The sequence below is a fragment of the Bemisia tabaci genome, chromosome 6 (genome assembly GCF_918797505.1).
Source record: "Bemisia tabaci chromosome 6, PGI_BMITA_v3".
Classification (NCBI taxonomy): Eukaryota; Metazoa; Arthropoda; class Insecta; order Hemiptera; family Aleyrodidae; genus Bemisia; species Bemisia tabaci.
In genome coordinates, this window is record NC_092798.1 from 13,544,472 (window position 1) to 13,559,790 (window position 15,319).

The following is a 15,319-nucleotide window of genomic DNA, read 5'->3' on the forward strand; positions in this document are numbered from 1 at the left end:
GGCAAATCAATCGATATCGCTCCACCACGCTACTGGAACACTACGTCTCTCTCTTGTAGATACCCTCGTAATTCTACCCTTTTCCAGCTATGGAGGTGTTACATAACTAAAATATCTCCTCACCTTTTGATTATTCCTCCCGTATAATCGGGGGTGACCTAACACACGGAGAAAAAAACCTCGTGCGTGGGACCCGAAGTTTAGGTCATATGGATCTCTGACGTTTTCGGATTGAGCATCTGAACTCTTTAGGTCTAGCTGTCGAGGTTCGGATCACACATCTGAAACTTCAGTTCTTACATCTGAAGTACTTCAGATGAGAGAACCGAAGTTTTTTCAGATGTGAGAACCGAAGTTTTTCGGATGTGGAAACCGACGTACTTCAGATGTAAGAACTGAAGTTTCAGATGTGTGATCCAAACCTCAGCAGCGGGACCTAAAGTTTTCAGATGCTCAATCCGAAAACTTCAGAGATCCATATGACCGAAACTTCGGGTCCCACGCACGAAGTTTATTTCTCCGTGCGCAATTTCTTGAAGTATTCTAACAATAAGTTTTCTCCGATTACACAGAAAACCGATTACTCTCTCTTGAAAAAGAGGAGAAAAAGAAGGAGGGGAAGAAGAAAAAATCTTATAAACGATGATGGTTGATCTTGACCGAACAAAGTTTTGCGGTTTTGGCAGACTTCTCAATAATTAGCAGTTGTCTTCTACCCTGTGTTGTTCGAAGAGTGAACAACGTAAAACAGCCGAGCCGAAGTACCGACTGTCGCGGTAACGTCTAGTGTGCGATTTAATTCGAGTGAATTATTGTATTCTTCTGTGGGCGGGGAGTTTAAATCTATCCATCGAAAAAAGTTAATATCTTCGTTGTAAGTTACTTATAATAATTGATGCTCTACAAATCGCGATGTACGTCTGTACGTGCAATTTTGACGAGGAAACATAAATTAAAATGCCTAAATTAGCACCTAGTCCATTGTGGTCCATTATTGAATACCACACCTGCGGGCTGATTGTTGAAATTGGTATAGACAAAGCGATAGACAAAGAAGACAAAAAGGATGTGGAGTGATCCAACTGGTGGAAGAGGGTGGTTGCAGTTGATAAAGGAGGTATAGGTAATAGACTAACTAACGGCAACCCACGAGAGGCCCCATATTTAGTCCAGCATTTACTCCCTTAGTCCATGAGAGGCACCCATTTCAACCAATAGGATCGCTTCAAAGTCCTTGCGCCTTCTATGTCTATAGCTACGTCTATGAATTTCAACAATCAGCCCATTGTATGCTGTACAGCCGTTCATAATCATAATAACGCCACTTGTTCCTGCTCTGTTCCGTTACTTAATTTAAAAAACGCCCTCGCCTTTGAATTTTCCCTCTCGTATGATCCGAGGTAACCTATCATTTTCCTCGAGTATTAGAGGGTTTCAGCTCGGGTAGAGATGTTGCATATCATGGCAATTATTACTGTAAGCTTTTCCGGATCACAGAGAAAACCGTAATAACTCCTTCCTGAGCTTCCCGATGAGCGGCTGAAGCCATGCGAGGAACTAAATCATTTGAGGCCGACAATTGCGTGAATAAATAACGTTGGCAGGCCCCCGTACTTGTTCTCCAACCCCTTGTCATTCGCTGCAGGGTTGTCATACCCCTCCTGTTAAATCCTCAGATGGACCATTAGGGAATAGACTTTCTCAAGACAAACTCCGTATCAAAATTCTACATAGAACACACTGGAAAAAAGTCTCTTGGGTCCAAAGCCGAGGCTCTCGTAACATTTGACATTTATTGATTCAATCGTATTTATGCTTCAATCAAATGAAAATTAGCTCAAATGAAGAGGCTTGGATCAGAATTAAAGCAAAAATCTGTTTGAATCAAGAGTATTTTTACCTGTCACATTTATTAAGAGCCTAGACTTTAAAAGTCTTTTATAAGAGTATTTTGGATCCAGAGTCCAAGCTCTCAAATAATTTGACACGAAGAAATATTCCTGATTCGATCGGATATAATATGCTGAGTCAAAAGGAAATTCACTCAAATTAAGAGGCTTGGCTCTGGGTTAAATCAAAAATCTATTTGAGTCAGAGATTTTTGCTACTCACATTTTTCATGAGTCTGGATTTTGGATCTACAAGATTTTTTTTTCCAGTGCATGTTGAAAACTTCGTCAAGTTTCAAAATAAACCTGCTAGTGAGAGATTGATGCTTGATATTAGGGGAAAAAAAGATTACAAAATCAAACTTTCCGATTGAAAAAAGACCACGATCAACGCATAAAAATCAAAGAGCTCTCAAAACAACCAATATGTTAGGCAAATAACTAGAGATCTTTTAAAAAAGCTATTTCCTCACTTCTAATTGTAAGTTGAATTTGGAAATTTTTGAAACGTCCGTCAAATTCTGCGCAAAATTTCAATGAAAAAATGAGATGCTATTTTTCTCTTGGATTCTCTTTTCTTCTCCGTGTATTCAAGTTTCACCGGTGGCAAAAAATTCACAGTCATTTTTGCGGTCGTTTTTGGAAAATTTCTTTGCCATGGAAAACTAATTTGGTTAAAATCATGGTGTCTAGTTTACTTGGCAAAGCTCATTCCCTGATTTTTCCCTGATTTTCCTTGATTTTCAGGAGCTCATTCCCGGATGAGAAACCGACGTTTTTCCCACTTTCCCAGGGTTTTCTTGGGGAAAGAAAAAAATTTTTCCTTAGTTTCAAATGTGAATATAGATTATAATTAATCTTACAGCCATTTCTTTGACGCACATTCAAAATTTTAATTCAAAAAATGTTCCTGATGTTGATATTATCTGGTCAATGAAAGCTCCTACATTATTCCCGGTTTCTGGAACAAATTCCCTGATTTTCCCCTGACTTTCTCGGTTCCTGGAACAAATTCCTTGATTTTCCCCTGATTTTCCCGGTAAATTTTCATTCCCTGATGAATCCCGGTTTTTAAAGAACTAGACACCATGGGTTAAAATTGTCAAAAGCAAATCTTTGCAGATCGGAACTTTCGCAACACGGAAATAAGGGCGCGTTCTTTTTCTCATTCGGAAAATGACGATTCATGCACGAGCTGACATCGTCATGCGCCTTCGTCTGGCGAAAGTCTGACGGGGAGACAATTTTCCGCGCTGCCTCGGCTTAAAATCTCAGAGAGCGCGCGGGAACGCGGAATTAAAATATCCTGGGAGCGGGATCGACAGACTAGGATGAGGGGGGGGGGGGGGGAGAGTAGTCGAGCAGGAGAGAAAAGAAATACACAAGTGTAATACGCGTTTCCGTTCGTTCGATCAGTGTGCGCATTCGGGAAGAATCTTCCCGTGATCCCGCACTGGAAAAAAAGTCGCTTGGATCTAGAATACGGACTCTTCAATACATTAACAAGAAAAAATACTCTTGATTCAATCAAATTTTAGCGAATTTCCTTTGGATTCAAGCAAATATTCGATTGAATCAGAGTATTTATTCTTGTCATTGTTTTCAAAGAGTCGGGACCCTAGATCCAAGCGATTTATTTTTCAATTTCGTAGAAAAAGGCTAAGAACGGGCAAATGTAATGTACATCATGGCATCTCTGCTTGATCAATAAATCCTCATCCTAGCAATGCCATCGACTGATTAAGGTGATTCCATGGACGCCATATTTTGTGTCAGAACGGCATGCGATATATCGCATGAATTGGTTCCATTTTTTCTGCTACTCGTCATTCAGCAGATCGCAATTCTGTTGTCAGGAGACTAAAGCACTCACTCACCAATTTCAACAAAGAAATTCAACGTAATAAAGGCGTGGTTTTTTTAGAGGGAAAACATCGCATTCGATACTGATATCGAAACTGCACTCGAATGCGATGTTTTCCCTCTAAAAAAACCACGCCTTTATTACGTTAAATTTCTTCGTTGAAATTGGTAAGTGAGTGCTTTAGTCTCCTGGCAACAGAATTGCGATCTCAAAATTGGAGAAAAATGACGAGTAACTGAAAAATGGAACCAATTCATGCGATTTATCGCATCCCGTTCTGACACAAAATGGGCGTTCATCGAATCACCTTAAACAAACGGGCAGCAAACGTCATTTTAACAAGGCTAAGCTGTGCTGCGTCGATAGGAGTGACTCGAGGGTGAGTGTATGAACAGAGCATCTAAGCAAGGACGAGTTTCTGCAAAAGAGGAGCATGGAGTTGTGCGGTCGGAAGAAATGCAGGCGCAATGACTTGAATGGAGTGATTCGGTGGGAGCGGGAAGCGCACGCTTCATTAAATCGAAATCAGCGTCTCTTGTATTCCTACCATCTCGATAAAGGTGGTTGTTACGCAGAGTAGTTGTCACAATTTATTATTCTCAGTCATAGAAATTTAGTTTCAAAATTGACCTTTAGACAGGGTACGAATTTTAGCATTCTGATACATGTTTCTTAACCAGAATTTCACGCAGAACACGATTTGCGCAACCAAAGTTACTGAAACCAACTCTTAACGAAGATATTAACCTTTTTATTTCACATTGGTTACAAGGACTTAGAACTGCTCAGTCACAAGAAACTCAAAGCTCTACGTCAGTCGAATCGCACACTACAACGGTTTCAGCAAGCTTCTCAATCGAGCGATGTTCATTTCCCACCACGTATTTTTCAAACTATATGCAATTTGCTATAACTGATCCAAAGCGTCTAGACTGAGGTTGCCAGATTTTTATATCGCTGAGACGTTCATAATAACGTTTAGCGCGCGATGTGAATCACGTAGAGCATTGAGTTTTCATGAGCTGGTGGTTTCAATTCACGCATCAAGAATCATTAAATATCTTCGTAAGGAGTTAATTTCGGTAATTTTCGTTGTGCGCATCGTGTTCTACGTGAAATATTGATTAAGAAACATGTATCAGAATGCTCAAACTCGTAACTTGTCTACTGGTCCATTCAGGAGTCAATTTTCTGATGAGTCCTGATGAGGGTCGATCGACCGAATCACCTTAATCGATAACGACCTATCTTAATATGGTGCGGTGGCGTTTGCGGACGTGGCGTTTGCGGATTCTAAGAATCGGGTGGCGATTGCGGATTCTCATAATTTGACGGTGGCGATTGCGGACATGCGGAACAGGGCCGGTGGACTTTGCGGACAGGAGAATTTCGGCGGTGGCGATTGCGGACGGAGGGGTAGGCACCTACATATGCTGTCCCCCACCCCTGCGCTGTATATTAAAGAGAAAAATTACCGGAGAGGCTCTGGATTCCTTGCCGTGGATGTAGAATGAAAACAATATTGTATTAAACATTAGTATTGTATTAGTATAAAAACATATGAGCTGTGAACATACAGTAAATTTTTAAAAACAGGCATATCAGAAATCAATAAACTGAAAAATCGTCAGTTTCAGTTCATTTTTAGGATGAAAAACATGTTGTAAATTCTAGTCCAAAATTACTGAAAGTCAAAAAATTAAAATGTGTTTTCATTTTTCGTTGTAATTTTTTGACTTCCGCATGTCCGCAATCGCCACCGTCAAATTATGAGAATCCGCAATCGCCACCCGATTCTTAGAATCCGCAAACGCCACGTCCGCAAACGCCACCGCACCCTTAATATTGCTATCTAACGATCCGCTGGGATGGACATGTGATGTTTTAACAACTAGGTGCCCGCTCGGCGTTATGCGTTACCCTCCGCGCGAGGGAAGAAAATCGAAGGTGCGAGAAAACGATCCCCGTTGCGAAGATAAGTAAGACGAACGCGGGAACGATTTAAAATTTATCGTAACCTGTTGAGGCTCGTTTCTAGCGATTTCCCCGGAGAGGCGGCGCTTTGACTCCTCGAAATTAGATTCTTCGCGTTCAACATCTCCGCTCTTCAAAGCGAGTTAGCGCTACTCTGCTGCTGTACTAAGGAAAAACGCCGTATGAGCCTCCAGACGTTGCCAAATTTCCTTTGACAAATCACGAATTTCCGAAAAAATTCGTCAGAAAATTACTTCAAAATCACCAAAAAATTATGCTCATAATTTGATCTAAATAGTCTGAAATATTAAAGGAGTAAAATCCATAACTTCCTTCGCTAATTGATATTTCCTAGAAGGAAACTTGGCAACATTTGAGTACTCATAGCGTTTTTCCTCAGCACGTCAGTACTGCTCACTGCTCGGTTCACAAACCAATGCAATCGTTTCCCGATCGTTTATCCGAACAGGTGAGTTTCTAGTAAGGAGGTAGGAATGGTTTCTAACTCGGTCCGCTTTTAAGAGAAATTGATTTTTATTTTATTTTATTTTTTTAATACTTTTTAATTGATTTTAAAAATGAAATATCGACAATGAAACTGTGAAGGTAGTGCTCCCTAAACATGTGCTACACTGGAAAAAAACCTGCTTGGATCTAGAGTCAAGACTCTTGAAAACATTGACAAGAAAAAATAGTCTAGATTCAATCGGATTTTTACTTGAATCAAAAGGAAATCCGCTTAATTTAAGAGGCTGGGTTCTTGATTTAAGCAAAGATCCGATTGAATCAAGAGTATTTTTCTTGTCATTGTTTTCAAGAGTCCGGACTCTAGATCCAAGCGTTTTTTTTTTTTGCAGTGTGAGGCGTAATTGCGTACCCCACATTTTAATGGACAAAGTTATTCTGTTTTTTCTTTCGTTTCGTTAGAAACATTTTATGAACGTTTGAACAAGTATGCGCACGTAAGATACACCATTCAAAAGTGTCTTTTGGAGACGAAGAGTATTTACTGGAGAAAAATGAGGACACGCCCTCAGGCCAATTTCATTAAAAAGCGCGCTTTACTTTGTAAGCTCACAAATACTGGAGTCCCGAACGCCTCGCCAGGGCTTCAGATTCCTGGATTGCCTCGGGCAAGAAGTAAAACAGAACGGTGCTGTGACTGTGACGTTTGCTTTTTGACTCGAGATTGCCGCTTAGCGATGGCCAAGTTGCCGGTGTCGTAATTTTCGTCGTAAATTTTCGATTTTGTGTTGTACTTTTGCAAGGGAGAGCAATTTATTTGCTCGCGACCCACAGTGGAACGAGCTGATGGAAGAGGTCGGACTTGAAATTTTTGGCTAGAATTACGATTATCGACGTTTATTTCGTCACAAATTCAATTTCAAGGAGTGATTAAAATGGAAATTTCATGAACAATGGGCCTGTTGCAAACTTTTGCTAGAGCAAAACTAAGAGTTGTTTCTTATAGATAATGCCTCAAAAATCACGATGAGCGCATCGGCAAACTCTGAAATGCACTCATAACTTCAAAACTGCGTAAGAAATTTGCGGTTTTTGAGCTTCCCGCTCAAAAACGATACTACGGCACAGGTGAACATTTTGTAAGAGGAGTCTTCCATCGTCGGCAATAATCATCATAGCCGACGCCAATCCGCCAAAACACGTTTGATGGACGATATAACACTGAACTGGATTAGACCAATAACAATCGGTGTGTTAACGTCCATATTTTCCACGCCCAATGATTGACCTTGAACTCTCCTTGAATTACGCGTGGAACTGCGTGCAAGCGTCGGCCATGATGAATATCGCCGACGATGGAACGACTCCTCTAACAAAATGTTCACCTATGCCGTAGTATCGTTTTTGAAGCGGGAAGCTTAAAAAAACGCAAATTTCTTACGCTGATTGTGAAGTTATGAGTGCATTTCAGAGTTTGCCGATGCGCTCATCGTGATTTTTGAGGCATTATCTATAAGAAACAACTCTTATTTTTGCTCTAGCAAAAGTTTGCAACAGGCCCATTCCAATAGAGCCACTCTTGACCTTTCTTCCTTCGTAGTATAAGTATAATATAAGCTCTCAAAGTTGCCAGATTTTGTTGGACTTTTTCCTTTCACTCGATCCACTGTGTGACCCAAAGGGCTGCCCAAGGGTTCGTTGTTGAACCTTAAAAATCGTATTTTTTCGGCTGGGATTTGAATGTCGATAGTTTCATTGAAATTGGCGCGACATGGGCACCATGAATTCGAATTCAAGGGCCGTATATCTGAAAGGAAATTTCATAAAAAACCAATGGAGCCACTCCTGAAATTTCTTGATTCATAGTTCCAATAATTTAAGCTTTCAAAACCAGATTTTGTCCAACTTCTTCCTTTCACTCGATTTCACTGTGCGACCCAAAGGGCTGCATTGTTCGTGGTTGAACGTTAAAAATCGTATTTTTTCGGCTGGGATTTTAATGTCGATAGTGATATTGAATTGGCGCGACATGAGCAGTTGAGCACCATGAAAAGTTTTCTATGGCTACCGATAGAAACAATACCATCCAGAATACATCTGGCCGCAGGGGAAATCAAGAGAGAGTGTGTTGGTAAATGATTTTGAGAGAAAGGACCGGGCCAGGAGAACCACACACAGCATGTGTTAGTGTCAATTTTAATTTTTAGCAGTACTGTTTCACTCAATGAACAACTCTTCATTGCGAGATTTTATATTCCGCACGATTGAAATATATGACATTTTCGGCCTTAACGAGACAGAAAAATTTAAGAAAAGCTGTTATTACAGCAGGCAACTCTCGACCTTGATCATTCTAACCTTCTCGCCTATCTGTTCGTTTGGCGTGTTGCATCTGTCATCACCATGTAGTATCATTGGCGGATCCAGCAAATTTGCAACATTGTTTTTCTCCATTTAAACCCATGGAAATGTATCGATTCTCGGGTTAGGATTAGTTAGGAGCCAAATTGCTGGATCCGCCTCTAATAAGTATTGGTAGATTGGTAAACATGAAATAATTTTCCCTCTCAACCGCAGCCTTATGGCGGCAAAAAAACTCAAACTCACTTATCGATGCATAAAAGTTGGATTTAAGTACTAAATTATTATTCATAAAATATGGTTCAAGACTAGTTTTAGTCGAAATTATTAGTAACTCAATTGTTTCATTGACAGCATTTTTTCCACTTGTCTTCCATGCTCCTCATTAAAAATGTGATTAAGTCGCACTAAGGTGGTTCATTCGGTCAAACTTGCTTAGAAATCCTCCTGAGAATTCCATGCCCTAACTTTATTCCCTCGAGGGAAAAACCACTAATTCAAATTATCCCAATACGATTGCGGATTGCGTGCGTTCTCAAATGAAGCTTTTCCCAGATGCCTCGAACAGTGGCCAGGTAGGCTGCCGTGCTAAGGAAAAACGGCGTATGAACATTCCAATATTGCCAAATTTCGTCTCAGAAGATATTAATTCTTGCGTAAAATAATGCATATTTTTCCTTAAAATTTGCGGACTATTCAGATCCAATTAGCAACTAAATTCTCTAAAAAATCAGAAGAAAAATATTTAAAAATATATCTAAAAACTCAAGATTTGTCAAAAGAATTTGGCAACGTCTGTAGGCTCATACGGCGTTCTTCCTTAGCAATGCAAAATGCTCATAGTTGGTATAGATGTAACACAATTGAACAAAGGAGCAAGATTTAGGATTCTCGAACGGTGGTTAAGCCTCCTTGTCCTCAACACCGTTCGGTCCTGGATCCCTGCCTCGCTGTCCCCAACATTTCGTGATCCCGCCCAACGGCCGAGAAAACCACCGGATTATTTCCCATGATTAATGACCATCTGATAATGGTGCGTGTCTTAGCCGCGACGCCTGAGACCTAGGCAAAACGCCAAACTTCCGTCGCACGCATTATCTCTGCCGAAACGGACTGCAAACTTCCAGTTAAATGCAGCACAGTGAAGCTGGTCAATGATTAGAGGTCGGACATAAACTAGGCGCTTTTAAAAGCTTACGCCTTTTTTAGGACAAGGCATGGAAATTTAACGAGGGTTTCCTCGTAAAATTTCCTTAAAATCTACCCCTTAAAATTCATATTTTAATGTAATGAACACCATAATTTGCAATTTTAGTAAAATAAATTCATGTCCAACTCCTCGCGATGAATCAATCCATAGTGCGCCGGCTACAAATCTCGCCAAGCTGCGAATACACGATTCCACCGCACCGAGTTGAGGAGAAACATCGCATGAACACTCCAATGTTGCTAAACTTCTTTCGATAAAATATTTGTTTTTGAAAAAAAGTTATGGAATTTTTTTTTTTTTTTTTTTTTTTTTTTTTCCAAAATTTTCGTTCATAAATGAATTGCGAATATGGATTACATTTTGCAATAAGGAACCACAATCTATGGCTCCTCCATAAATGCACATATCTACATAAGGAAACCAATGCCATGTATGTTGTTTCTGAAATGGACCAGAAATAGTGGTTCCTTTTTGCAAAATGTGGTCCATATGATCGTCTATAAATTTTAAGGGGAAAAATTCACAAGTTTGTCGGAGGATCCGTACTTTATCAGAAAATATTTAGCAACATATTGATGCGAACACGTTGTTCTTCCTTACCGCGGTAGGGTTGCACCCTTCTAGAGCACAGCTCTGCTAATGGAGAACCCAGCATTGGTAGCGTGGCGTGCTGTGCGATAAATCGATTGATCTGCCATTTAAACTTGCGGAAAAGGATCGATAAACAGGGTGTTCGCAACGAACAAACTATAATAAACGATTCTTTAGCACAGTCTCAAATGAGGAGATATCGATAATCGATCATTAACGCCTCGCTACAGCCCCGATCTCCTTGAGGATTTAATTGCAGTTACGCGGGTTTTCTAGGCGACAAGTTTCTGCCGTTTGGGATTCGCTGTTGTCAAAATAGACTCGAACTGAAAATTCAAGATGGGAAATACGGAGTGTCATCCGCGATTTGGCAGCGATACCGTGAAGTTTGGTCGACGGCCAACTAAAACCCTTATACCCTGTGCAAGGGAGTGAAATTAAATAAGCGATTAGCTTTGGTTAATAGCTAATAAAGATCGAGCTTAAAAATCCAACTTAAGAGAAGAAATATTATTGCATTACTTTCCATTTTTTCAGGTCCCTTCTAGAATTGGAATTCCAAGGCCGCAGTAACCCTCGGATATAAAGCCTAAAAAATAATTATTATAAAAAAAAAAAAAAAAAAAAGAACATTGTAGAACCAACTGATGGCTGAAAAATCTTAAAAATCTGCCTACTAGATAGATAGATACGACTACCGCAACTTCTTAAAGTTTGGAAATCTTCTCGATCTACCTATGTCATGTGAAGCCTGAAGCTTGTTACTGGACCTTACGCAATTTTTCTCTCTCCATCAAAAGTCAAGTGGAGGCGCCGGGTATCGATCCCGGTACCTCTCGCATGCTAAGCGAGCGCTCTACCATTTGAGCTACGCCCCCAGTTAACGATGAATTGAATTCAACAACTTAAAAACGACTAGCAAGTTCAACCATTAGTGCGAAATCGAGTGCTGATTCAGTATTTCTGCAATGTGCTTTGTACTGCCGGCCGTGCCAAGTAGCAAGGCAACGCCCTAGATAGTGGCGAGGCGTCAATGATCGATTATTGATATTTCCCGTTTGAAGCTGTGGTGAAGAATCGAATATTAAGGTGCTCGTTACGAACACCCTGTTTATCGATCCTTTTCTCTTGAGTTAAATAGCAGATCGATCGATAGCGTAAAGCGCACGCCACGCCACGGAGCGTCAAAGAACTTACAGTAATCATACAACGACTTACATACTTTGAGGACTCGAGAAGTACCACGTTACTTGGATTGACAAATAGACTCACCTGAAACAAAAAAAGTGAAAATTCAATTATAATCCGTGCTGATATAAAACAACGAAGGTACTTTTGAAAACAAATTAAAAAAAAAAAAAAAAAAAAAAAAAAAAAAAAAAAAAAAAAAAAAAAAAAAGACTTACCTGCAACAAATTAAAAGGAAAAATCCAATTGAAATCTTCGCTGATATTGAACGATAAATGTAGTTTCTAAAAAAAACTGCCTTCCATGACAAAAAAGCGCGCCCGAAAAATCGTCACTCGTCACTGGGAAAAAAAAAAACACATTGGATCTAGAGTCCAGACTCTTAAAAATATCGACAAGAAAAAATATTCTTGATTCAATCAGATTTTAGCTTAAATCAAGAACCAAGCCTCTCAATTTGAGCGGATTTCCTTTTGTTGTAAGCTTAAATCTGACTGATTCAAGAGTATTTTTTCTTGTCAATGTTTTTAAGAGTCTGGACCCTAGATCTGATGTGTTTTTTTTCCAGTGTGTAATGCATATATTCTTGTGGGCCTCAGGGCTCATGTTTTAATGCACATAGTTCCGTTTGATAGAAATACGTCCAAATTACGAACAAAATACCCGAAAAAGGCTGAGGAAAATTTTTCATAAATTCCCACGAAAATCCGTGATTTATAGGAGGAAATTTTACAACGCCTGGTGACTCATACGGCGTTCTGTCTTAGCAAGGCACTAGTGCGTTCCAGTTTTTCAGAAATTTCACCTCTGCTGTTGGTTCATTATCATTTAAAAATCCAGTGGTTCTCTGCGGAGATGGGAACACCGTCGAGTAAAAGAAGGAAAATGCACGCTTTTCAGCTGTTCTCCGACGGCGCTTGCCTTAAAAATTAAAGGCGTACTCCTTTCCCGACTCCGTTGGCTCGATGGAATTCGCCGTGCGATTTTAGATTTTGCTCGCTTTATTTGACCGGTGCTTTAAATTTTGATCCCCTGGTCCGAGCACTTCACTCGTATTTCATAAGTGCTTCAATTATGCAGGTCCTTGTTTGTTGTGCGAACCGTGTTTTTGCCGGAGCCCCGAGGCAAGGTGGAAACGAGGGGAACCGCGACCGCGACTACCGGCTACTTGCCGTAGAAAATACATTGATTGCATCAAAAACGAAGAATAAATGGGTTGCTTGCTCTCAGAAGCTGCATCCTAAGAAAAATCTCCCGGAAAATCCGGGTATACCGTTAAGTGAAAGAAAAACGCCGTATGAGCCTTCAGACGTTGCCAAATTTCCTTTGAAAAATCACTAATTATCGGGAATTTTTGAAAAAAATGTAAAATATTTTTCTCGTTATATTATTATCTCTCTATGTGCAAGCCACACCAGGGTGTCTTCTAAAACAGGCGGGTCAAAAATCAGTACTTTTACAGTACTTCTTCAGTGCATTCCCAAAAAATTCAGTACCTCCTCAATAAAAAATTCGGTACTTTTTCAGTACCTCCGTTTGGCGAAATTCGGAAAATTCCAAATATTTGAATTTCTCGCTCAAATTGAGACAAAATGACAAAAAAATTAAATAAATTCCGGACCTTTTACGGAATTTCCTCACTTTTTCAGGACTTCCGGATCCCCCTTAAAAATCGGAACTCTCCCCCTCAAAAAAAAAAATCGGTATTATTTTCAGACTTTCCGGACTTATAGACACACTGGGAAAAAAAACACATTGGATCTAGAGTCCAGACTCTTGAAAACATTGACAAGAAAAAGGACTCTTGATCCAATCAGAGCTAAGCTTAAATCAAAAGGAAATCCGCTCAAATTAAGAGGCTTGTTTCTTGATTTAAGCTTAAATCTGATCGAATCAAGAGTATTTTTACATGTCTTTAAGAGACTGGACTCTAGATCCAATGTGTTTTTTTTTTTTTTCCAGTGCACCCTGCAACAACAAAAATAGCATTTTTGGTCCAAAATTTCATGTCCGACTTCTTCAAATACTCTACTGTGCGCCGGGCGCTCGTGACATTCGTGAAAAAAGCATTTCTTTCGAGGGAGATTAAAAAGAAGCAGCGGAGATGCGGCGGATTGTATTATGCATGCACAGCAAATGTATTCTAATGCATTCAAACACCGCGAGTGCAAGCGCTTTTGACTTCTTTTTCCCGTCGCCTGTCCAAAGAGATTTTTGACGAGTTTAGGATGCCCTCAAGCCATGTCCAGCGAGTACGTGAGTAGCCTCAGAGTGAGCTTTTGCCTTTCCACAAGTGACCATCATAATAAAAACGCGGAGATGTGATTTGGCTGGGTCGGAAAATTGACTTATGGGGGAGAAACGGGTGGCATTTTTGAGGTTCTTCTGTACTGTGTCGAAAATTTAGGAGAGGGTGATATTTTGCTTTTGAAATACTTCCAGAATTGAAGTTCCTTGAGTCGATTTCTTGGATTAAACCCGTTAAACCGTTTTGGACCAAAAATTATTTTTTAAACCGTGTCCGCTTAGATAAATAATATTGTTTCTTTCTTTTCATGGTGACAAAAAAACCAGAAAAACAGAGAGAAAACTTGGCGATGGTGTTGGTTTTACGATCAGGGATTCTCATTCTACATTCAACTATTGACTTGCCTACGAGGTGGATGTTGAACAAATGTGTTGAGTATTTTGTTCCGCGAACTAAATGAAGTTTAGCAAACTTGTTTGGTTCATTGCGTTACCTGGGAAGCTCATCACCCTCGAGTTGGTAAGTCAACGGCCGAAAAAAGTGAGATGACTGTTGCTGTTGCTCCCTTATAAATGTTCATGAGGACTGAGGAGGTGTTGAATCTTCGAAATTGAGAGGGAGTTTTCCTTCAACTGGACAGTTATGCAATTTGAGCTACGTTGGAGTTGAAATAGTTGTATCGCCCCTTTTATACTCGGTGACAGAGTTCTAATCCCCGATATTGAGAGTGAGTTTTCCTTCAACTGGACAGTTATGCAATTTGAGCTACGTTGGAGTTGAAATAGTTGTATCGCCGCTTTTACACTCGTTGAAAGAGTTCTACGCGCTTTGCAACGTTGAATAGATAAGATTTAACGACCTCACACGGTTTGATGGTCCTTTTTGGAACTTCACTCCACCTTGTATTTGAAAAAGTTTACTTTTTTGCACTCCTGACATTTTCGTAAGGTATTCCCGAGAGGCTAGTGAAAGATCTCTCTCTATTTCTGCCAAAATCTTAAATGGGGGTGTAACTTAAACCTTAAATGACATTTAAGGCTTCAAAATCACCTCAAATGAGGAAAGAAAGAAAAATGGTTCTTGCTGGATTGCTAAAAGCCGCTGAGCTGGGCAGCGACTAGACGCGATGGACATTGAGGCGCCGGCCGGCGTGTGAAATTTGCGCGAAAAGGAGTGATCCCACGTGAAGTGGGTATGGAAACTAGTTCGCTTTTGTCCCCCCGGTCTCCCCAGTGATAAGGCGAAGGCGAGCGCGAGTCAAGGCTCGGGAGCAAGGTCTAGGCCGCACAGTGGATCGAGTCAATGAGACAGGTCGGACATGAAATTTTTGACTAAAACTGGAAAGTTAAAAGTTTATTTCGTCACATATTAGATTTCAAGGGTTGCCTTTCGAAGAAAATTTCACAACGAAAACAAGGAAACCAACTTTGGAACCTTAAAGGTTTGTATAAACGGAGTTATAAGCGTTTAAAGTTTCGAAAGTTTGTCCGAACTCTCGTATTGACTCGATCCACTGCGTGGCGCAGGTC

The 15,319-nt window shown here is 40.2% G+C and overlaps 1 protein-coding gene and 1 non-coding gene across 12 annotated transcripts in view; both read right to left on the bottom strand.

Moving 5' to 3' along the window:
• Trpm (transient receptor potential cation channel, subfamily M) overlaps positions 1–15,319 on the bottom strand; it is a 412,514-nt gene that overhangs the window by 286,501 nt on the left and 110,694 nt on the right. The gene's annotated exons all lie outside the window — the stretch shown is intronic.
• On the bottom strand, positions 11,160–11,232 carry TRNAA-AGC (transfer RNA alanine (anticodon AGC)). The gene has a single exon. It is a non-coding gene; the product is annotated as a tRNA-Ala (tRNA).